At 38.0% G+C, this 22766-nt stretch overlaps 1 pseudogene; it reads right to left on the bottom strand.

The window, feature by feature from the left end:
* Positions 1-8110: 8110 nt before the first annotated feature.
* Positions 8111-8754, bottom strand: LOC131414227 (septin-2-like; annotated as a pseudogene).
* Between the last annotated feature and the right edge of the window lie 14012 nt (positions 8755-22766).

A 22766-nucleotide genomic window follows, 5' to 3' on the forward strand; every position in this document is an offset into this window, starting at 1 on the left:
ACTTCTCTGAGATGTGAGTGTGTGTGTGTGTGTGTGTGTGTGTTTTAATCTGGAAAATTTAGATAATTTTGCTAACATCTAAGAGTTGATGTAAGTATTCAAGTGAAAACAAATGTAATGGGCGCAGTACATAGTGAATCTGCGTGTGATAAATGGGTATAAGAGGTACTGTGACGTTCGCTGTTCTTCCCTGGGTCTATGGTGGATGGAAAATCCACTCTCTTCCTTGAGAAATACTTCAAAGGAGCCGGATTTTTTTCCTTCATGAATTAATAAAGTTTCTCCATACTGTTAAGCAGCAGCTTACCTTAATTTATTAGTTTTCAGGTCTTGCTCCTTCGAATAGTTATTTAAACCTCCTTCTATACTTAATGCAGCACCGAAACACTAAACTATTTGCTGTTGATGGACGCATAACTGATTGGAAATACGTAAAACAGTTATATTGTGTTTATGAGGACATAGGTGCCACGAGGGCGGGGATTTTTTCCATTTCTTTTTCTCACTGCTGTATTCCCAGAGTTTAGAACAATGTCTTGCACATAGTAGGCAATAAATATTTATTGAACGAATGAATGAAACAGCAGACATGAACGCACACCCTTTTATCTTTGTAGAATTGCTCTAAGCAGAGCTGTAAGAAGCTTAAGTTTGTTTCTTTAATAAAATGAATTAATGTTCTTTATCAAATGAATACCTATTAAAGAATTTTGAAAACTGTCAAGTGCTGCAGAAACAGAGGGTGTAACTTTTATTTCTTGCTGGGTAAGTGATTGGGGAAAAAAAAAGTTCTATAGGAAACAATATCAGGCTTTCTAAGTTTGTTCTGAGTTTATTTAAAGAAAATGCGTGTAAGCAATAACTAGAGAACTGTATTCTATTTGAAAATTGAAAAGGGTCCAAGAAGTAAGATGTGAGGAAAATCTGTCTTCTCTGATAGTTTGCTGAGCGTGTGGCAGATGTGTTTGTAATTCAGCATAATTGTTTTTCCACCAAAAGCCAATACTAATCTTTTAACAGCTTCTTACCACATTAGACTTAGTCTTTCACTTTCTATCAATTCCATCTGAAGAGCCAATTGTGTCTGTTTGAAAGAAAGCAGAATGACACTCAACCAGATGTTCCAGAGAAGGGCAGGGAGCTAGTTGGATCCCCGTCCTCTATTCCTTGCTTGACGTGTTGAGTGTTACCCCAGCAACTAGCTAGAGCTCACAACAGCCCCACACTACCTGAATGTTGGGCTCCTAGTCCGTGTTTCGTTCCCATTAAAAACCTTGTCGTCAGGGTAAGCTGAGGAGATCTAGCTCTCTGTAGATATCCCTACAATGTTCAGTAGCCCACTTAAAGAAGGATGAATTGTAGATTTTAATGCCAATAACATACAACTGGTGATAAAGTTGTTTATTACCCTTATCCACTGGTGATTTTAAAATATGATTTATTTAGAAGTGAAATCTCTCAAGCAAACTATATTAATGTCCTTTAGTTGAGGAGAACCATATCTTTGTGTTACATTTGCTTTGCTTTGCTTCTTCAATTTATACCTCCCTATTTTATCCTTATTTCTATGACTTCTGGATAGGTCTTTTTTTGTTTGTTTGTTTTAAGAATTAATTGTCATTTTTTTTCCTTTAAATCCTCAATGTGAATGGAAATAATTGATCAAATGGTTATTGCCCACAAGCTTACTCTGTAAGGATACTATTCTATATCATTAGTAATTATTATAACTTAGTTTCCAAGCTTTTCCCAAAGATATGTCTTGAGATTTTTCAGGAAATCTGGCCTATTTCAGATGATGTTAGGGAAATTTTATGAGTGTTCTGGCCCAGAGATATTTTTCCCTTTGGTTTATTTAACTACTTACTACACTCTAGGGGTGGGAATTGTGAGAATACAGGAAAGAACAGAGCAGAGACCAAACGGGAATATCCTCTGGGTGAAGGTCGTTGGGATTTACCCTATGAAAATTTAGGCTGCTGTCTGCTGAAAGGATCAGAAAACCTGGATCCAACCAGCTTGAACAATGAGAGGACTCATTAATTCACATTACAAGACATCCTGAGGGAGGGCAGGTTTCAGGCACAATTTGTTAGGCTCTGTCTTTGCTTCTCTGTGACTCCTTGGCCCTACCATCCATTGAGTGTTGGCTTTATTCCTGGGCTGGTAATGAGAGGCTGCAACAATCCTGGGTATCACCTCCAGACATGACAATGTTCTCAGAGAGAGTGTGGGTCTTTTTTTTTCCTGCCTGTCCTTTTAAAGGCATATCTGTCCCATGTAACCCCCAGGGGACCTCTCTTGGTGAGTGAAGGGCCAAAATCGCGTCATAGAACTACTCCTAAACTAATCAATAGCAAGGAGGGTGGGTTTGCTGGGGCAGGTTGGTGAAGCCTTGGCTTTTTGGAGGAAGCAGATTATCCAGATAAAATCAGGATTTAGTGTCAGCAACCAAGAACTTCAGCTGTGCCCTTGGAGGGAAATCGAGGGAAGACTCTCGTAAGGCAAGAAATGTAAACCGAGTTCTTAACTTGTTCCAGTTGTGTGTGTATGGATCCAAAAGGCACAAAGCAGTCTCTTAAATATTTGAAGTAAAGAGGAATTAGGCAAGACACTAAAGCATTGGGGTTACAGAGCTGAAATAAATTTGTATTCTTGGTCATGTCATCCAGGAGAGAGTTCTAACTCTAAAAGGTTAGCATAACAGTAAATGAGATGAGCAGGGGAAAATCTATGGTGGTTGGGGGCACCAACGACAACAGTGCAAATTGAGCTTCTGAGGTCGTGGAAGATTTCATTTACTTTTCCTATCGCCGTTCTCCACTATTTAAAAAGTATTGTTAAAGGGCTTGGCCCGGTGTTGTAGTGGTTAAGTTTGTGCACTCTGCTTCAGCGGTCCGGGCTTCACAGGTTCGGATCCCAGGCACGGACCAATGCACTGCTTGTCAAGCCATGTTGTGGCAGCGTCTCATACAAAGTAGAGGAAGATGGGCATGGATGGTAGCCCAGGGCCAATCTTCCTCAGCAAAAAGAGGAGGATTGGCAATGGTTGTTAGCTGAAAGTATTGTTAAATACCCACTTGCAAATTATCCTGTTCTGGCCAGTGAGGTAGATCAGTTAAAAGATGACTGATAGAATCAAAAATGCACTTCTAGTTTGCCTCTGATTAAGAGGAAGTGGGCTGTGGGCTGGGGATACGGCATGGCTGGACACTGACCTGTAGTTCTGGAGGTCATGTCGATTACAGGTGAGGGGGCTGCTTCAAGTCCTCTCCTCCAAACTGCTGTTGGAGAAGTCACCTCTTCAGTTCTAAACTATTAGATCTTTTATCATATCCCTATGACTCACTGCATGTGATTAATATATACTTTTTTTTCTGATTTTACCCTTAATTCTTGTTTTTTAATTCCTTTGGGATTTTTTATTTAATGTAGGAAAACATGTAAGGGAAACCTCTTCACTGACAGTGAAATATAATTTCATTAAATATTCCTGATCACAAGGGCCTTTTTTGGAAAGAGCAAAGAAACTGAGAGAGCTTTGGTGAAATTCAATTGAATACAGGCCCAAATATGGAAAATTAGTACTTTCTGGGGTAGATTTTTATACTTTTCAAAAAAAAAAAACAGCTGGGGAAGAGAGGATAGCTTTGCAATTGACCAGTTCTAAAAAGGCTGAAAAATAAGTGACGTTTCTTTCTTCTCTTTTGTGTGAGTGTCTGGCAAAATCTTACTTAATTTCTTTCTTTCAGGTGGGGAGGCCTGCCAACACGCAAAAAAGAGCGCCTTAAATTTCTTCTGCATTTTGCAACTAATGTTATTTGGCATCCTTCTAATTTGGCAGCAGGCCGTGTGTGACTTACTGAAGGGAATGATTGGTGTAAAGTCTTACTCAACAGATAGTCATTGTACAACTGTGAAAACTCACTGGTTCAAAGCCATTCCAAACTAGTACTTTACCTAATGCTTCTTAATTTAGCTTTTTTTTTTTCCTGTGCATGTCTTCTGTAATATGTCTCAAAAACCCTAAAATGGACCCCTGCAAATGACTCAAAATCTGGAAAATATGCTTTCCTGGCCAATTCTGGTTTGCCTCAGTAGTGTTTTGAAGACTTTCTATGCTAAGTGCAAACATTCATATACCAAATTCCATGGGGCCTTCATCATTTTTAATGTGAAAAGAATCCGGTTTTGGTTTCTTTAATCTTCTACAGCCAAATTGGGTCCAGAAGATGAAACTGTGGACCTACACTTTCCAACTAAACAAAGCATTGCTAATGGAGAGGAAATGTTTGGCGACCCTGTGCAATCAAATCTCCAAGGTATGTTTTCTTTTACTCTTGAAACAAAGCGATCTATTTAATGCATGAGAGAAACACTGCCCTATGGTCTTAAAACCACTGAGAGCAGGAAATAATTTCAGAAGCTCAAAGTCTGGCTCTATTTGAGATCTACTTGGAACAGTAGACCTGTATGAAAAGAGGTAATGGCTCGCTCCTTGCCATGATCACAGCCAATTTTATGAATGCCACTTGGGTGAGTAAAGAAATCCTTTCATGTGGCTCATTTCAAGGCTTTGACATTATGTCTGCATATTTATTATTTTCTCCATTATAAGCGTTCTTAAATCATGATATGAAGATGTCCAGAGGATCCATGAATGAGCTTCAGGAAGTCTGTGGAACTCTCTGGAATTTTGAGTTCATTTTTCTTGGTAGAGAGATCTTAATTTGCATCAGATTCTGAAAGGAGTCACTGATCATCCTCAAAAATTAATTACCACTTCTTAAAGACTTATTTTCATGACACCTTGAGCATCTGTTTTAAGGTTTCTCTGTCCTTGTGAAGAGTTGAATATTGAATACCAGCTAGAATTAAGTGAATTCTGCATATTTTTTTCTTACATTTCTGTCTTTTAAAAAAATTTTACATTTTAATCAAAGTTGTACATATTTTCATAGTCAAACGGTTCCACAATGCTTATTATACAAACACAGCTCTCCTGCACCCCATTTCTGCTTCATATAGGCAACCACTTAAACTTTCTCAGCTATTTCTTTCGGAGTTTACCTCCATATTTCTAAATAACATGATTATATTGCAAGTCTTGGTTTTTGCAGTGTTAGCTATTATCTATTGACTTCCCAGTTAGAGAAGAGGGTGTAGCTCTCATAACTCCCTCCCAAATAGGCCAGAGATACTGCAGGGGTTTACACATGCAGGTATACACACACTCACACAACTTCCCTTCTCTATTCCCCCAATATGTTTATATAATAATATTTGGTTAGTTTAATATTCATTGCTTACATTATTATCCCCAGTAAATTTTATTCAGAGCTGGGTCACATAGTGTACTATGATTACATTTCTTATTTTATGTAACTTTTATTCCTCTTGGAGCTAATAAATTTTTTTTTAGTGTTCTAGAAGAATACCCCTAAAATAATTTTTTGGTGTGTCTTTTTCTAATTTATCCCCAAACTCTCTTCCAGAGATGTAGATCTTCTCTTAAATGTCCTTACCTATCAGGCTATCTGTCACTCTCATCATTTCTTTGAGAATAACTCCTGAGGCCTTCTTGATGGATTTATGCTTTCCTCTATCTTGGTTTGCTCCTTCATTTTATTAGAACATATTCTTTGATAACTTCCCAAGAAAGGTTGCATGAGTAATAAGTGTTTTGAGAATTTGCATGTTCAAAAATGTCTTAATCCTACCCTCACAATTGATTGACAGTTTGGCTTGTTATAAAATTCCAGGTTGAAAATAATTTTCACTCAGAATTTTTGAAAATATCTAAACAATAGTGTTTTATTGATAACAAATTGGTTTGGTGGATGTAAAATTATTGTATAAAACAAGTGTTTCCAAAATATACTTTTATAGATAGAGATTAGTAATCTCTTGGTAAAATAACATAAAAAATATCATTACCAAACCATTTTTCTAAATCTAGGCCACAAAACAAAAGGTAATATAAAAAGTATAGGTCCCCCCTGCCATTAACATTATTAAATGTTAACTTCCACTGAGTAATAATTTTACTCAAACATCACAGGGCTTAGTTTATAGTGGTAATTTGCAACTAGATGTTTTAAAATAGTTTTCTCCTGTACAATTAACAATTGTCAAGATAATTAAAATAATTGACCTTCTATATAATGTACTGAAGTCATAGAATACTTTCTTGGTAAGAATGTGAATAGAATTCCTGGTAAGAATGTGAATAACTCAAATGTAACATATTAATAGAATTCCTAAAGGTAAATAATAAAAATGTGCCTTAAAAGCAAGCTGTATCCTATTTGACCATTCATAGTCATTCAACGGAAAAGGCACAGTATTATTGAGAAACTTGAGTATTTTTTGAAGTGGTATATCTTCAAAACTAATTTTTTTTAACTTACTAATTCTTCTTTGGTCTGACCAAATATAAAACAGAAACCCCACCTCATCTTTAAATTAAACTTCTTTCCAATATCTATACCTCCCATTGATGAAAATGAAAATACAAATAAACCAATGCCACCTGCTCTCTTTTCTCCCATTGGGTTCCTTTACTATAGCAATTTTGGGGGACTAACTTCAAAGCGTCAGTAGAAATGTTGAAAAAAAGCAAACACTTTGAACATCAACTCTCATATTAATATTCGATACATTAGAAAGGAGAAAGTGAGGAGAAAGGCCACATTTTGCACACAATAGGTGAACATGAGTAACTTTGACCTTTGACACCTATTGATCGTCACCTTCAGTTGGCATTGATTTCAAATACATTTTATTCTTGTACAACATGAAAAAATTTGTATTACTCAAAATGAAGGGAATGACAATGGATAAGATGATCTAAACACAATACAACTATCGTTACTAACCACATTCCATCAGAAAACTGTTCCCTAAAAAGGAAACAAAGTCAGGAAGGCCCGGTAGGTACTAGGGCTCCATTTGGCCAAAGCCACAAGCAAATCCCGGGTCTGGGATCTCAAAGACTCCATCCCCAAATGAACCTGATTTTTTTGCTGAGGCTGATCTTTAAAAGTGGATTTGAACAGGTCTATTAAGGCTTTTAAAATTATCTTGAAAAAGAGAAAACATTATTTTCAAATTTAGTTAGTAAAAATTTAGTCTTATTGACTCTCTCATTTTATAGGTAAGAATCTTACTTAAAATCCAACAATTGGATCTTATAGGCTATTTTGATCTTTGTAGCACAGTGCAACCAATGTTAACTTTCTAGGAATAAACACTGGGGAGAAGACTCTAAGCTAAAAATGGTTTATAATGAGTTTGCTGCAATTGCTTTAACTTTTAAAGTTATTTGGCATCAGAATCCAGAGGACTTTAAAAAATTACCTGCTAGAAGCCTCTGTTGTTTTTCTAAAAAGATATTTGAGGGGCCCGCCCGGTGGCGCAAGCAGTTAAGTGCACGTGCTCTGCTTTGGCGGCCCCGGGTTCACCGGTTCAGATCCTGGGCGCACACCGACGCACCGCTTGGCAAGCCATGCTGTGGCGGCGTCCCATATAAAGTGGAGGTAGATGGGCACAGATGTTAGCCCAGGGCCAGTCTTCCTCAGTGAAAAAAAGAAGAGGATGGGCAGATGTTAGCACAAGGCTGATCTTGCTCACAAGATAAATAAATAAATAAACAAAAAGCTATTTGAGTATGACCATATATCTCATATCATTTTCCACTGTTTTATTTGGTAAGCAGATAAGTATATAGGTAAATTATCTATACTGAATGGTACCAGCAAACTGGTTTTAAGTGTTGTGCTCAAACGTACACCACAAGAACAAGGAAGTGAGAGACTTAAAGTGGGACTGCGTGCTAAGCAATGTCCTCCTCATTGGCCCCATCAGCTAGTCTTTCTGTATTAACAGGTAGATGTCCTACCACTCAAAAGCATCTTAGGGAAAAATGAATTTTTTTGTTGGTATAAATCAATAGTCCTAATCAATGATTAGCTAGTTAGGCCTGTTGACCTCAAAGAAATTCATTATTAATGATACTTGCTGAGCAGTCAATGAAAACTGATTTCTAAAGATAAAACCAAAATTAAATTCCACGGGAACTGTTAAAAGGATGGGCATTCTTCCAACAATCTTATGAAAAACACAGGCTTGGATTCCTGCTCTGGCATATTTTCTTACACAGGAGCTGGTGGACACTGCCATCTCCATTTCTGCCCTGCATTTGCATCTGCATCTATGCCTGCATTCGTGTAATTCATGTGCTTTCATCTCTTGCACACGACAAGCATTTCCAGTAAGATGTGGTCTTTATTCACATCTTTACTTTTCGCTTCATTGTTGTTTCTTTTTTAAGTCTTTCCCAGTAAAAGTTTTCATAATGAAAGTCCTGGGTTACCCCCTCAAGCTCTGCAAGTGAGTGATGAGTGCTGTCTTCAGCCATAGTCGTTTTGTTCTGGAGTCTTCACCCCCACAAAGCCCCATGGAGAAAGATCACTTCTAATCCCTTGCCATTCACTTCCATCAATAAATTGGATCCCACCACAAAAACTGGAATCCTAAACTTGAGAGGGCCCAGTCTGATCTTTAAACTCTTCATCTTCATCTGATTCTTCTTCAGGTAAGTGATAAACTTTGATAAACAGTGTCAAACTTTGACGTTGTTTTTCAATTTCATCAAGAATCTATTTCTTCAATTGCTGTCATTTCATCAGCGCCAGGTTGTCAACTTTTGCAATTACAGATGCAATAATTCATCTTAATGTGTATTATCTTCATAAACTTAGCTTCTAAGGATTTCATGCTCAAAAAGTGAAATAGAGTAAAAACAATAATGCATTGTGTTCTCTGTGATATGACCACCTGTTCAAACCATTTTCATCATGCAGATATCATTCAAACTGCTCATTAATATCAGAGATAATACTGAAACAAACTGTGCAGTTGATTACATCACCATATCTTGGTATAACTGCTGCTATAAGTCACAGTTAGACTCTTTCTCTTTAATCTTAACTCTAAAGCCTCAATTTGGACTGTTTTTTCAATTTTCTCTCTGTCATGTAAAATTATTTTGAGTTGGAGATCAGTCATGAAGAGGCTGTCTATGAGCATGGATTTCCAATCATTAGTATGAACTCAGAAAGCATTTTTACTAGACTTGACTGGGAAGATTTGCAAGTCTAAAACAGCCAATCTTTTCTGGATTAGTAAATTAAGCACGTTGCTTGAACATCTTTCATGAAGTTTGGTCAATCAGCAGACAAGACAAAGAGGGGGTGCCAACTGACTGAGCCATAGACCCCACACAGCATCCATAGTCATGCCTTCAAAATTTTTTAAATAACAACTTCATTCAGATATATTCAAACACCATAAAGTTCACTCATTTAGAATACACAGTTGGGTGTTTTTTAGTATATTCACAGAGTTATGCAGTCATGATCACTATCTAATTCCTAATTATTTTCATTACCCTCAAAAGAAACCTTGAACCATTAGCAGTCATTTCTCATTTCCCCTACCCCTAGAAACCACAAACCATCTTTACATTTGTATGAATTTGCCGATTCTAGACATTTCAAGTAAGAGGAGTCATGCAGTATGAACTTTTTTGTGACTGGCTTCTTTCACTTAGCATAATATTTTAAAGGTTCATTCATGTTGTAATATCACTACTTCTTTCTTTTTATGGCTAAATAATATTCCATTGTAAAGATATAACAATTTTGTCTACTCATTCATCAGTTAATGAACATTTGGATTATTTCCACTTTTTGGCTATTACAAATAATGCTGCTATGAACATTTTAGTACACATTTTTATGTGGCTATTTGTTTTCAATTCTCTTGGATGTATACCTAGGAGTAGGATTGTGGGTCATATGACAATTCTATGTTTAATAGTTTGAGAAATTGACACTGTTTTCCAAAGGGCCTGCACCATTTTACAATCCCACCAATAATGTATGAGGGTTCCAATTTCTCTACAGCCTTGCTAACACTTGTTATTGTCTGTCTTTTTTATTATAGCCATCCTAGTGGATGTGACATAGTGTTTTGATTTGCATCCCCTAATGACTAACGATGTTGGGCATCTTTTCATGTGCTTATTGGCAGTTTGTAAATCTTCTTTGGAGAAATGTCTATTCAAATTCTTTGCTGATATTTTAATTGGGTTATCTTTTTATTGTTGAATTGTAAAAATTATTTTTATATTTTGGATACAAGTCTCTTATCAGTTACATAATTTGAAAATATTTTCTCCCATTCTATGTGTTGTTTCCTCAAAATTTTGAAGGTACTTTTTCATTGTCCTCTGGGATCAAGTTTGCTATTGAGGAGTCCAGGGCCACTGTAATTCTTGATCCTTTATATGAGACCTATTTTCTCACTCTCTCTCTCTCAGCCTTTAGGACTTTCATTTTGTCTTTAGTGTAGACCAGTTTCTGGAAAATGTACATTAATAACAGTAATAAAACATTCATTGTATTTGATGATAATTTTTTTTATTATGATAATCTCCAAATCTATGCAAAAGTAAAGACAATAGTGTAGGGAATACCCACATAAAATTATGTTTAATACTGTAGATTAAACAATTATAAACATTTTGCCAGCCTTGTTTCATCCATCCCCCTTTTCAAAATTTTTTCTGAAGTATTTTATAATTTTATTTATTTATTTTCCCCCAAAGCCCCAGTAGATAGTTGTATGTCATAGCTGCACATCCTTCTAGTTGCTGTATGTGGGACGCGGCCTCAGCATGGCCGGAGAAGCGGTGCGTCAGTGCACGCCCGGGATCCGAACCCCGGCCGCCAGCAGTGGAGCGTGCGCACTTAACTGCTAAGCCATGGGGCTGGCCCATGAAATATTTTAAAAGTAATACAAGACATCTATGATTTCACCCACATGTCTTTCAATATGCACCTCTAAGAGACGAATTTTCTTTTACTGTATTTATGATATCATTACCTCTATAAAAATAAATAACAATGCCTTAATATTATCCAATTTTCCATTCATAGTCTCATTTTTTCTATTGCTCAGAAACTTTACTTACAACTGGGTCACATAGTTTATTCAATCATTCTCCTATTGATAGACATCTGGATTGTTTTCAGTGTTTTATTGTTATAAATAACTATAATAAATATCCTTGTGTATATGTCATTTGGCATATTTGCAAGTATCTCTTTTGGATAGAGTCCTAGAGTGGGATTGCTTGGTCTAATGGTAAATGCATTTATATTTTGCTAGATATAACCCAATATCTTTACATGAGTGTTATGTAATTTTGAATTCCCTTGGCGCAAACATTAATCTGGAAACACATGTTTTTCAGTTATGGAAAATTTATTGGATTCTTTCTTTGATCATTTTTTCCCTCTCTCTTCTTTTATCTCACTTTCTGGAATTTCCAGTATTTTGATATTTTCCCTTCCAGTCTGATGCTTTAATTTTGTTATCTTTTCTCTCTTGTTTTCCATTTCTTTGACTTTCCCTTTTATTTTTTGGGAGAATTTTCTCCACTTTATCTTCAAACCTGTCTCCTAAATTATTTTTTTCTTGTTTATTTTATTCTACATATATAGTGTGTGTGTGAGGAAGATCGGCCCTGAGCTAACATCTGCCAATCCTCCTCTTTTTGCTGAGGAAGACTGGCCCTGGGCTAACATCCATGCCCGTCTTCCTCCACTTTATATGGGATGCCGCCACAGCACGGCTTGCCAAGCGGTGCGTTGGTGCGCGCCCGAGATCTGAACCTGTGAACCCCGGGCCACTGCAGCAGAGCATGTGCACTTAACCGCTTGCACCACTGGGCGGCCCCTCTGTTGTTATATTTTTTGCTGAGGAAGATTAGCCCTGAGCTAACATCCATTGCCAATCTTCCTTGTTTTTTTTGTTTTTGTTTTTGTTTTTTTTGCTTGAGAAAGATTAGCCCTGAGCTAACATCTGTGCCAATTTTCCTCTACTTTATATGTGGGTCACCACCACAGTGTGGCTGACAAGTGGTTAATGTCCACACCCAGGATCCAAACCTGCGAACCCAGGCCTGCTAAGCAGAATGCACCAAACTTAACTACTATGCCACAGCTGTCATATTCACTGCTTACAAAAAGAATAATGGTATAATGTGGGTCTTCAAACATCTGGACATCTGCTGGAAATCTTGTTTTTCTAAAAGAGACACATCTGATAAATTCAACAGTGGTAGATAATGTGTTCTCTTCAATAATGTCATCCTCATATGTCTCAGCATTCTCCCACACAGACCCATCCTGCAACTCCACCCAGACCTTTGCACTCCAGTCAGGAACCCCAAACTTACGTACACAAACCCCTCACCAGGCTAGAAAAGGCATTTTGGCTTGATTTTCTAAATGCTCTCTTTTATAGCTCTCTGTTCTTATTTTTGGGATTCAACTTAATTTCAATCAATCATTCATTCAACAAATATTAACTGAGCACCAATTATTATGTTCTAGGTATTATTCTAAGCACTGCAGAAATGGCAGTGAATAAAGAGATAAAATCTCAGTCCTCACAATCAAAAACATACTCAATGTGTCAGTTAGGTGGTGATAAGTCTGTGAAGAAATACAAAGCGGAGTGAAGGAGGGCTGAGAGTGACCAGAAGAGGGACTGCTGTGTAACATGGGGGAGTTAGGAAAGGCTTCAATGACAAGGTGATATCTGTGAACAGACTAGAAAGAAGTGAGGGAGTCAGATGTGATATGGAGGAAGAGCTTTTCCGGCAGAGGAAATGGAAAGTACAAAGGCCTTGAGGCAGGGATTTGGGAAGTTTAAGGAAAATGAAGGAGACCACCATGGCCGGAGCAGAGTGAGCAGGGGAGAGTGGTCAGAGATGAAGTCAGAGACGGAGCAGGGGTGCGAGGTCTGTTGGGTTTTGAGCAGAGGGATAGCACGATCTGACTTACACTTTTAAAATATCACTCTGCTGCCCTGTGGAAAGTAGACAACAGGAGGGCAACGGTGGAAATAGAATAGTTGGGAGGCTCTTGCAATACTGCGGGTGAGAGGTAACAGTGACTCGGACCTGAGTAATAGAGTCAGAAGTGGTCAGATTCTGAATATATTTTAAAAGGAGAGCTGACAAGAGTTACTGAGGAAATTGAGGGTTCAAGAACGAATCCAAGATTTTAGGACCAAGCACAGGAAGGGTATCGTTGCCATTTACTGTGATGAGGACAATATAGGAAGAGCCAGGTTGCGAGGGAAATCAAAAATTCCATTTTAATCATGTTAAGTTTGAGGTACATGTTAGAGATCCAAGTTTACTTATCAAGAAGGCAGATGTATATATGAGTCTGGATTTCAAAGGAAAGGTCTGGGCCAATGGTATCAATTAGGAGTGATCAATATCCTATGACATTTAAAGAGAAGGAAAGAAAAGAGCTCCAAGGACTGCGTCCTGGGATACTTCAACATTCAGAGATTGGGAAGATGAAAAAGAAACAGCAAAGGAGACTGATGAGGAGTGGCAAGGTAGGAGGAGAACTGAGAGAGGGTGTTGTAGAAACCAAGAGAAAAGAGTGTTTCTGGAGAAAGGGAGGGATTAACCGTCAAATGCTGCTGCTAGATTGAGTAAAATGAAGACTAGAATTTACCATTGCATTGACAACAGAAAAATCTGTTCTGATTGAGTGATGAGGGCAGATGAGTCTGATTGCAGTGGATTCAAGGGGGAATGAAGGAGAGGAATTGGATACAGCTAGGAGAGATGTTCTTTTGTGGGTTTTGCTGAAAGGCTGGCAGAATGATGCAGTGAAAGTTAGAGACAGACACTAGTTTAAGCAACTTGTCTCCCTCTTCCTCCCCTTCCTCCTCCTCCCTCTTAATGGGAGTGCCAGTAGGAAAGATTCACTTGAGAGAGACAATTGATGATGCTGTACAGGGAATGGGCTATTGTAGCATGTCAGTTCTTGAGTAGGTGGGGATACTGGTGGAATCCAGTAAACAAACATTGAAGGAGTTGGCCTTGGAGTGGAGCTAGGACCACTCATCCATTTTTGATGGGAGTAAAGGCAGAGTACGAGGGTACAGATGCAGGCAGACCAGGATATTTGGTGGTAGTAGCATGTGGAAGCTCTCTTCTGACTGTGTCTATTTACTTTATGAAATGAGAAGCAAGGACATCCACTGAGGGTAAGGCTGGGGATAGAGATGTTGCAGATTTAAGGAGAAAGGAGAAGGTACGAAATATTCAACTAGGAGAGGAGGAGTGAGAAAAGAAGTGTTTGGTGTTGCAGATCAGTACTAAAGGCCCACTTGAGCTCACTGATCACAAATTTAAAGTAAAGCCAGTCAGCATGCTTGCCTGATTTTTTTCCAGCCATGTTCAAATGCATAGGTGCATGTGTGGAGTGGGCAGAATTGGGGTTTGGCTAAGAGAGTACGGCAAGGTGAGAGAGATGATCGTGTGTGCAAAATAGTAATAAAGGACTCTGGGGGTAGGTGGGCTGAGGAAAGGATCATTGGAGGAGGCAAATTCAAGGAACTGAGCAACCAGGGTATCAGATAGATGATCTACATATTGACATTGCCAAGTGTTATAACTGGGGTAATGTTGGAGAAAGTGACAACAAGCTAGATGTTAAGATCTTCAAGGAATGAGGGGAAGTGACTTAGACATGTAGAGAAGTCTAATAAAGATGGTGGATAATGGAGTGTGCATACTCTTGAGCTTCAGAGGAACTTCAGAGGAGTGTTAGGGGGAGGAACAGATAGAAATGGAAATGGTGATAAAGAGAGAGACGTGACCTCCTTTCTTCCAGGCCCTGTGGGACGTGGGATGTGGGAGATAAAACAGCCACCACTTGCTTAGTGTACCTGGGAAGCTATACCTTCAGGAAAAGCCAAGTCTCTTTGAGGATGAGAAAGTGAAGGGAATTTTCAGAAAAGAAGTTGAGAATGTAGGGCTTGTGCTGGTGATTGAGTTTGTGTCTGATGCTATGTTCTGGAGGTCACAGTAGAGGTTTGGGGCTAGGGAACGGAGTGTGGTTGGGCCAATTTAAGGGAATACAGAGCCATTGGGCTGAGAATCTTATCTTGTTCTTCTCAGTGACCAAGGGACACAGGCTCAGGTCTAAAGGTGGTGGAATGTGAGGAAGGCAGTTTCTGCCATGAGCATGCAGAGGTCTGTGGGACCCTTCTTCAGTCCCATCCACAGTGGTACGGAAGGTGGTGCCAGTGGGAACATGTGAAGTCACTCAAGAAGGGGACGGTCTTACAGGAGCACAAGAAACTCTGAGGGAGCCCTGTTCACTCAAGCCAATGGTGCTGTCTAGGCCAGGGGAGAAGCAGGGTCCCTGGGAGGAAATCCAGCTCCGTTAGACCTCTTGGCAGTATCTCCTCATGTCTGTATGTGAATATCATTTGTAGTGTGGCTTGTTGTTGTTTGTTTGTTTGTTTGTTTCTGTGCCCTGCACTGTCTGTGTTATTCAAGGTTCCTTTTTCCTGTTTGTTTGTTTTGAATTCAGATTTGCAGAACCTGAGGCAAGAGTACAAATGGAGGCCCACATACTACAGGTCTATAAACATAAAAATTATAAGTAGACTAACAAATTGTCTGTCAGTTGTCATGCTATGGCGGCTACTTATTGCTGTGATGCTGAAAGCTGTGCCACTGGGATTTCAAACACCAGCAGAGTCATCCTTGATGGACGGGTTTCAGTGGAGCTTCCAGACTAAGACAGACCAGGAAGACGGCTCTGGCCACCCACTTCCAAAAAAGTTGGCCATGAAAACATTATGAATGGAACATTGTCTGCTACAGTGCTGGAAAGTGAGAGGATGGCTCAAAAGACTGGGCGGGGTTCTGCTCTGCTGTACATAGGGTGGCTAGGAGTCAGAATCAACTTGATGGCATAAATAAACATAACAAATTGTCAATACACTAGGTTCTATCCTTCTACCTTGACAACTATACCTTCATAATAACTTGGAAAGCCAGGCTCAAATTGACAGTGGTAATCATATTGCAATACATAAATGTATCATATCCACACATTGTATACGTTAAACTTACACAATGTTATATGTCAATTTTATCTCAATAAAAAAAATCAAATTTAGAATTCTTAGGGGAAGGGGACTGGGGACTCAACTTTCAGTACAGACCTCTACTAAGGTTCACATGTTTTTCAGAACTATGTCCCTATACTCAGCCCTGCCTGGTGTCCCCATATTCAGAGTGTCTCTCCTTCAACCTGTCCAGAGACTGCACCTCCAGCCTGCAACCTCCCTGAGTGCTGTAAGGCTAATCTCCAGGCTACTCTGGATCAGGAGGCAGGTCTGGATGTCTTTTTACTCCTCCACCCAGCTTTTATCAGATGCTTCTGCTTCCAGCCCCACCTGAACTCCGCTCAATGCCCCTAACTTCTCATCCATTCTTCTTTGATTTGGCTTGCTTCTGGGTCCCACACCCCCTGCTGGCCCAGTTTCCAGCTTTCACAAGTCTTGTCCATCTGCTTTCCAGCTTCCAAAATCTTTTTTCTATCATCTCTGCTATGATTCTTTTTGTGCTACTGGGTTTATGCTTAAAAAAATTTTTTTTTTTACCATCATTTTAGTTGGCTTTTGGAAGATACATGAGATAAATATGGTTCTTTAACTTTAACTGGAATTATTAACCCTTCTTTTCAGTGGTGTTGACCTTGTTATCATTTTGATGACTACAGCAGCTACTGCATTGGTGTGCATGATGACAACATACTGTTGGAAAAGAGAAATACTTAAAGTCTCTGTATTTCAACACACTGCAAGTTTCCAAATGTTTTTCACTGACCTGAGTTGCTGACTGAATCATATGGTTTATTTAAGTACAGTAGTTGAGTAAGAAGGCTGAGAGTCAGATCTGGGTTGGAGGGACATTTGATTCTCCAAACTCTCTAGGGAGTGTAGTGGATATTTATTTTGTGTACCTGCTCATTATATGCCACTATTTTCTGGCAATCAGTTTGATTTTTCCATTGGGAACTACCCCTCCCTCACTCTGTCCAAGTGTTTGGATGGGCCTGGATCTGGGCAATATACATGACCTGGCTGGTTCAACAGGCAGGTGTCACCCTCTGGCCACAGTGGTTGGTTCGGGGATGAGCACTTGATCCAGATCTATCCAATGTAGCATTGTCCAGAACTTTCATTGGAACTCCGTAGGCAGAAATGATCTTTCTCACTGTGGTCACTATGCTGGTAGGCTGTAAGGCCAAAGGTGTTGATGGTCATCCTGCCCCCATGTAGGCAAATTCCTGTGTGAGAATGAAGAGAAAGAGAGAGAGAGAGAGGGAGAGATAGAAAAAGAGAGAGAAGATATTGAGACTGAGGACTGATGATGTTGCTTCCTGCTGGAGCACCTAGATCTATCAATGCCTGAAAATCTGCCCTTGCACTGTTTCGTTACTTGAGCCAATAAATTTTTTTTAAACTAGTTTGTGTTGGGTTTCTGCTACATGCAACCACAGGAGTCATAACCAAAGTAGAGTAGATGCAAGGCCTTGTGTGTATGTGTGTGTGTGTGTATGTGAGAGAGAGAGAGAGAATTCCAAAAGAATCATTGATCCTGCTCATTTTCTTAAGTATAAATGTAATGCCATTATGCTTTTAGAAGTAAGTAAAGCCTAATTGTTTATGTGAATGTGGACTTTTTATATGTGAATAAAACAAGAAAGCATAATTCTAGAGGTACAAATCTTTGATAAAGTTCCTTTCAGAGCCTTTGAGGATGATTTCATCTAATACTAACAGCTCACAGGGGAATTTCAAAGGATAAGAAAAAGTGAACATTACATGATTCCACCAGATGTGGGGTAAGGGAATAATTTTAGAATTTAATAACTAGAAAGTGCCTCTGGTGTGCCTCTAATGTTTCAGTATATGCAAATTAGATTTTACATAATGCATCTCATAATATGGCCAACAATAGGGTGAAATTGAACTTTAATTGAAAGCAGAGCTAGAGGAAAGCTGGGATTAGGAAGCACAGTTTCCGGTTCCAACAAAAATCATTTACACTGCATATTAAGAATAGGCCATAATTTTAAACAAAATCAGAAATAGATCAATAGAAAGGAGTTCATTCCAAAGAATGGAAGCAGATTGAGAGACACAGGATAAAATTATATAATCATTCAAATGTAGTTAAGAGATATTATTGCAAACAATTAAAAAAAATTGTCCATAGCAAAGGAGTTAATAGAGAAAGGAATTAAATATTGCTAAATTGAGAAGCATGACTTATATGAAATACTGTCAGAACAAACATCATTTTGACATGGCTCTGTGCTTCTAAGTTATTTTTAAATTATATTTTCTGCAGTTTTAGCATTAGATATCAGATTGTAATCATAATCCAGGCAAACATAAGACTGAGACCTAATTATAGGACTATAAAATGCTTCTCCTCCCCCCACACTTCACCACCACATTACTAAAGGCCTATTTACAAAAATTCTTTTTACCCGGTACATCATGCTTGGCTATCAAGAAAAAATAACAAGGCATATCAAAAGGCAATAAACACAGTTTGAAGAGACAGAACAAGCTTCAGAACTAGACTCAGATATGGCAGGGATGTTGGAATATCACACTGGGAATTTAAAACAACTATTATTAATATGCTAAGGGTGCTAATGGATAAAGCAGACAGCATGATGTAAGGACAGATGGGGAATGTAAGCAGAGAGATGGAAATTCTCAGAAAGAATCAAAAAGAAACACTAGAGATAAAAAACACTGTATCATAAATGAAGAATGTCTTTGATGGGCTTATTAGCAGACTGGGCACAGCTGACAAAAGAATCTCTGAGCTTGAGGATATATCATTATAATGCTCAAAAACCAAAAAGCAAAGCAAACAAAGACTGAAAAAAAAAAAACAGAACAGAATATCCAAGAAATGTGGGACAACTACAAAAGGTATAACATATGTGTATGGAATACCAGAAGGAGAAGAGAGAAAGGAAGAGAAGAAATATCTGAAGTAATAATGACTGAGAACTTCCCCAAGTTAATGTTGGACACCAAACCGCAGATCTGGGAAGCTCAGAAAATACCAACCAGGGTAAACACCCAAAAAACTACAACTGGGCATATCATTTTCAAACTACAAAAAACCAAAGGTAAAGAAAAATTCCTGACAGAAGCCAGAAAAAAAGATCTTACCTACAGAGAAGCAAAGATAAGAATTACATCTGACTTCTCAGAATCCAGGAAAGTGAGAAGAGTGAAATATTTAAAGTGTTGAGAGAAAAAAAAAAACCCAGCAACCTAGAATTCTGTACCCTTTGAAATTATCCTTCAAAAGGATTATTATTGAAATTATCACTTCAAAAGTGAAGGAGAAATAAAGACAAACAAAACTTGAGGGAACTTGTTGCCAGTATATTTCCTTGCAAGAAATGTTAAAAGTTCTTTAGTGAGAAGGAGAATGATATAGGTCGGAAACTCAGATTTACATAAAGTAAGGAAGAGCATCAAAGAAGGATTAAGTGAAAGTAAACTAAAAACTTATTTTTCTTATTTTTAAATAATCTAAAATATAATAGATTGTTCAAAATAATAATATTAACAATGTATTCAATTACGTGTGTGTCTATATACATATATATATTATATACTTATGTATAAATGAAATGAATGATAGAAATGTTGCAAAGATGGGAAGGAGGAATTAGGACTATTTTGTTATTATAAGGTACTTGCACTACCCATGAAGTGGTATAGTGTTATTTGAAAGTGAACTTGGAGTAGTTGTAAATGTACTGCAAACTCTAGGGCAACCACTATAAAAAGTGAAAAAAAAAGAAGTATAACTATACTAAGGAACGAGAGAAAATGGAATCATATAAAATGCTCAATTAAAGCCACAAAAGGCAGAAAAAGAGTGGAAGCCAAAAATAGGAACAAAGAACAAGGGCAACAAATAGAAAACAGCAACAAATATGGTAAATATTAATCCAACTTTATCAATAATTACTTTTAACGTCACTGGTCTAAATGCACCAATTAAAAGACAGAGATTGCCAGAGTGGATCAAAAAACATGTTGTCTACAAGAAACTCATTTTAAATATAGACACATGTAGATTAAAAGTAAAAGTGTGGAGAAAGACAGACCATGCTAACACTAATCAAAAGAAATTTCAGACAGAGCAGACTTTAGACCAAGGAAAGTTATTAAGGATAAAGAGGGGCATTACATAATGATGAAGTGGTCAATTCTCCAAGAAGACATAACAATCCTTATCATGTAAGCTCTTAACAACAAAGTGTCAAACTACATGAGGCAAAAATGGATAGAACTGCAGGGAGAAATAGATGGATCTACTATTACAGTTGGAGATTTCAACAGCCTCTATCAGAAATGGACAGGTATAGCAGGCAGAAAATCAGTAAGGACGTAGTTAATCTCAACAACGCTATCAATCAACTGGATATAATGAACATCTAGAGACTACATTCAACAACAGCAGAATACACATTCTTCTCAAGTTCATGTGGAACATTCCCCAAGATAGACCACATTATGGGCCATAAAACACACCTTAAAAAATTTTAGAAAATCATACAATGTCTGCTCTCAGACCACAATGGAATTAAACTAGAAATCAATAACAGAAAGATAATTGGAAAATCCTAAAACATGTGAAGATTAAAATGTATACTTAAATGACATACACATGGGTCAAAGAAAAATCTCAAGAGAAATTAAAATATATTTTGAACCAAATGAAAATGAAAACACAACTTTTCAAATCTCTGGGATGCAGCAAAAGTACTAGAGGGAAATTTGTAGCATTGAATGCATATATTAGAACAGACGAAAGATCTAAAATCAGTCATCTAAGTTTCCACCTTAGGAAACTAGATAAAGAAGAGGGAAGGAGAATAGGTAGAGCACAGAGGATTTTAAGGGCAGTGAAACTACTCTGTAAGATACCACAATGATGGATACAAGTCATTATACATTTGTCCAAACCCATAGAATATACAACACAATGAGTGAACCCTAGTGTAAACTATGGACTCTGGGTGATAACGATGTGTCAGTGTAGGTTCATCAATTGTAACAAATATATCACTCTCATGGGGGATGTTAATAGTGGGGGGAGGCTATGCATGTTTGGGAATAGGAAGTATATGGGAAATCTCTACTTTCCTCTCAATTTTGCTGTGAACCTAAAACAACTCTAAAAAATAAAGTCTATTAAAAAAAACCAGGGCATTTTTTAAGTAGCTACCTAAAACCTTAAAAATATATATCCTTTTCACCCAGAAATTCTATGTCCATGAATTTATTGAAAGAAAATAGAGACTTCTGGGATGTTAATCATAGAGTTATCTATACAACAAAGTAAATAGTCTAAATGCATATCAGTATTGAGTAATTGGAAATTGATTAAATAAATTTTGATATATCTACAATGCAACAATTAAAATACATGCTGTAAAAATATTCATTGATACAGGAAAATACTCATGACTTGCTAAATTCATTCAGCCAACAAATGTTTACTACCACAAAGGTATGCATTTTCTTTAATAGGTATATTTCAAGAATAAGATGGGCTATAATGTGACACAGTAGAAAAAGGTGATTAGTGTTACAAGATTTTCACAACCTTTCTCAGAGGTGATTCATCCTTCCTTATTTATTTATTCAACTATTCATTTAATTGCTAAGTTCCCTGGTGGTTTTAAAACATCTTCAGAAACTCTTTGCCCCATCCCACCCGAAGAAGGTGGATTCTAGTTCACCCTTCCCATGAATATGGCCTGGCTCTAGTGACTTGTTTCTAAGAAATAGAATGTGGTGGAAGTGTTGCTGTGTACCTCCAAGGCTAAGTCATAAAAGGTGATACAATCCATCTCCCACTGCCCTCCACCAGCAGTACACAAGCCTTGGGAACCCCAAGTTGACATATAAAATGTCCAGCTCACCTGAAGCTATCATGCTGGAGACTCCATGAGGACAGAGCACACAGAAAACAAGAGATGCCCGAGGACACCCAGTTGTCCAGCCCCAGCGGTTTCAGTCTTCTAGCCTAGGCACCAGGCACGCCAGTGAGGGAGCCTTCAGATAACGCCAGCCCCAGCCTTTGAGCTGCCCTGGCTGATGCTGAGTAGAGCAAAGACAAGCTGTCCCCATCAAGCCCTGCCCAAACTGCGGATTTGTGAGCAAAATAACTGTCACTGTTTTTAAAGCCACCAAGTTTGGAGGTGGTTTGTTATGCAGACTTAGATAACTGGAACAAACCCTTACCTGATAGGCAAGTTACAAACGTATGTACAAATGTACAAACATATGATCTCTCTCCCTCTCTCTCTCTCATGAAAAGACACTAGAAGTACATAAAACAAGAACATGCTGATAGGATTTCATTTGGGTAGTGAAATTATACAGAATTTTTGGCTATTCCTTTGTTCTTTTCTATGATATGCAGATTATCTGAAATTAGTAATATATTTGTGACTTCTATGATCAGAGAGTAAATCAATAAATGGATGGTTTAATAAATAAGTAGGGAAGGATGATGAATCACTTCTGAAAAGGCTGTGGTAACCTTTTAACACTAATCACCTGCTTACAGGGTGACACATTATATCCCATGTCACTCTTGAAAGATACTTGTTAAAATGCATGTCTTCTGTGACAATCATAGTGTGTTAAACTCTCTGGTTTCATGGATGCTGCGTCCTCAACTTAGGAAACATGACCTGGGAGGAGAGAGACACTACTCCAGGTGGCCGCCCAGTAACTTGTATCCA

Source organism: Diceros bicornis, chromosome 14 (genome assembly GCF_020826845.1).
Source record: "Diceros bicornis minor isolate mBicDic1 chromosome 14, mDicBic1.mat.cur, whole genome shotgun sequence".
NCBI lineage: Eukaryota > Metazoa > Chordata > Mammalia > Perissodactyla > Rhinocerotidae > Diceros > Diceros bicornis.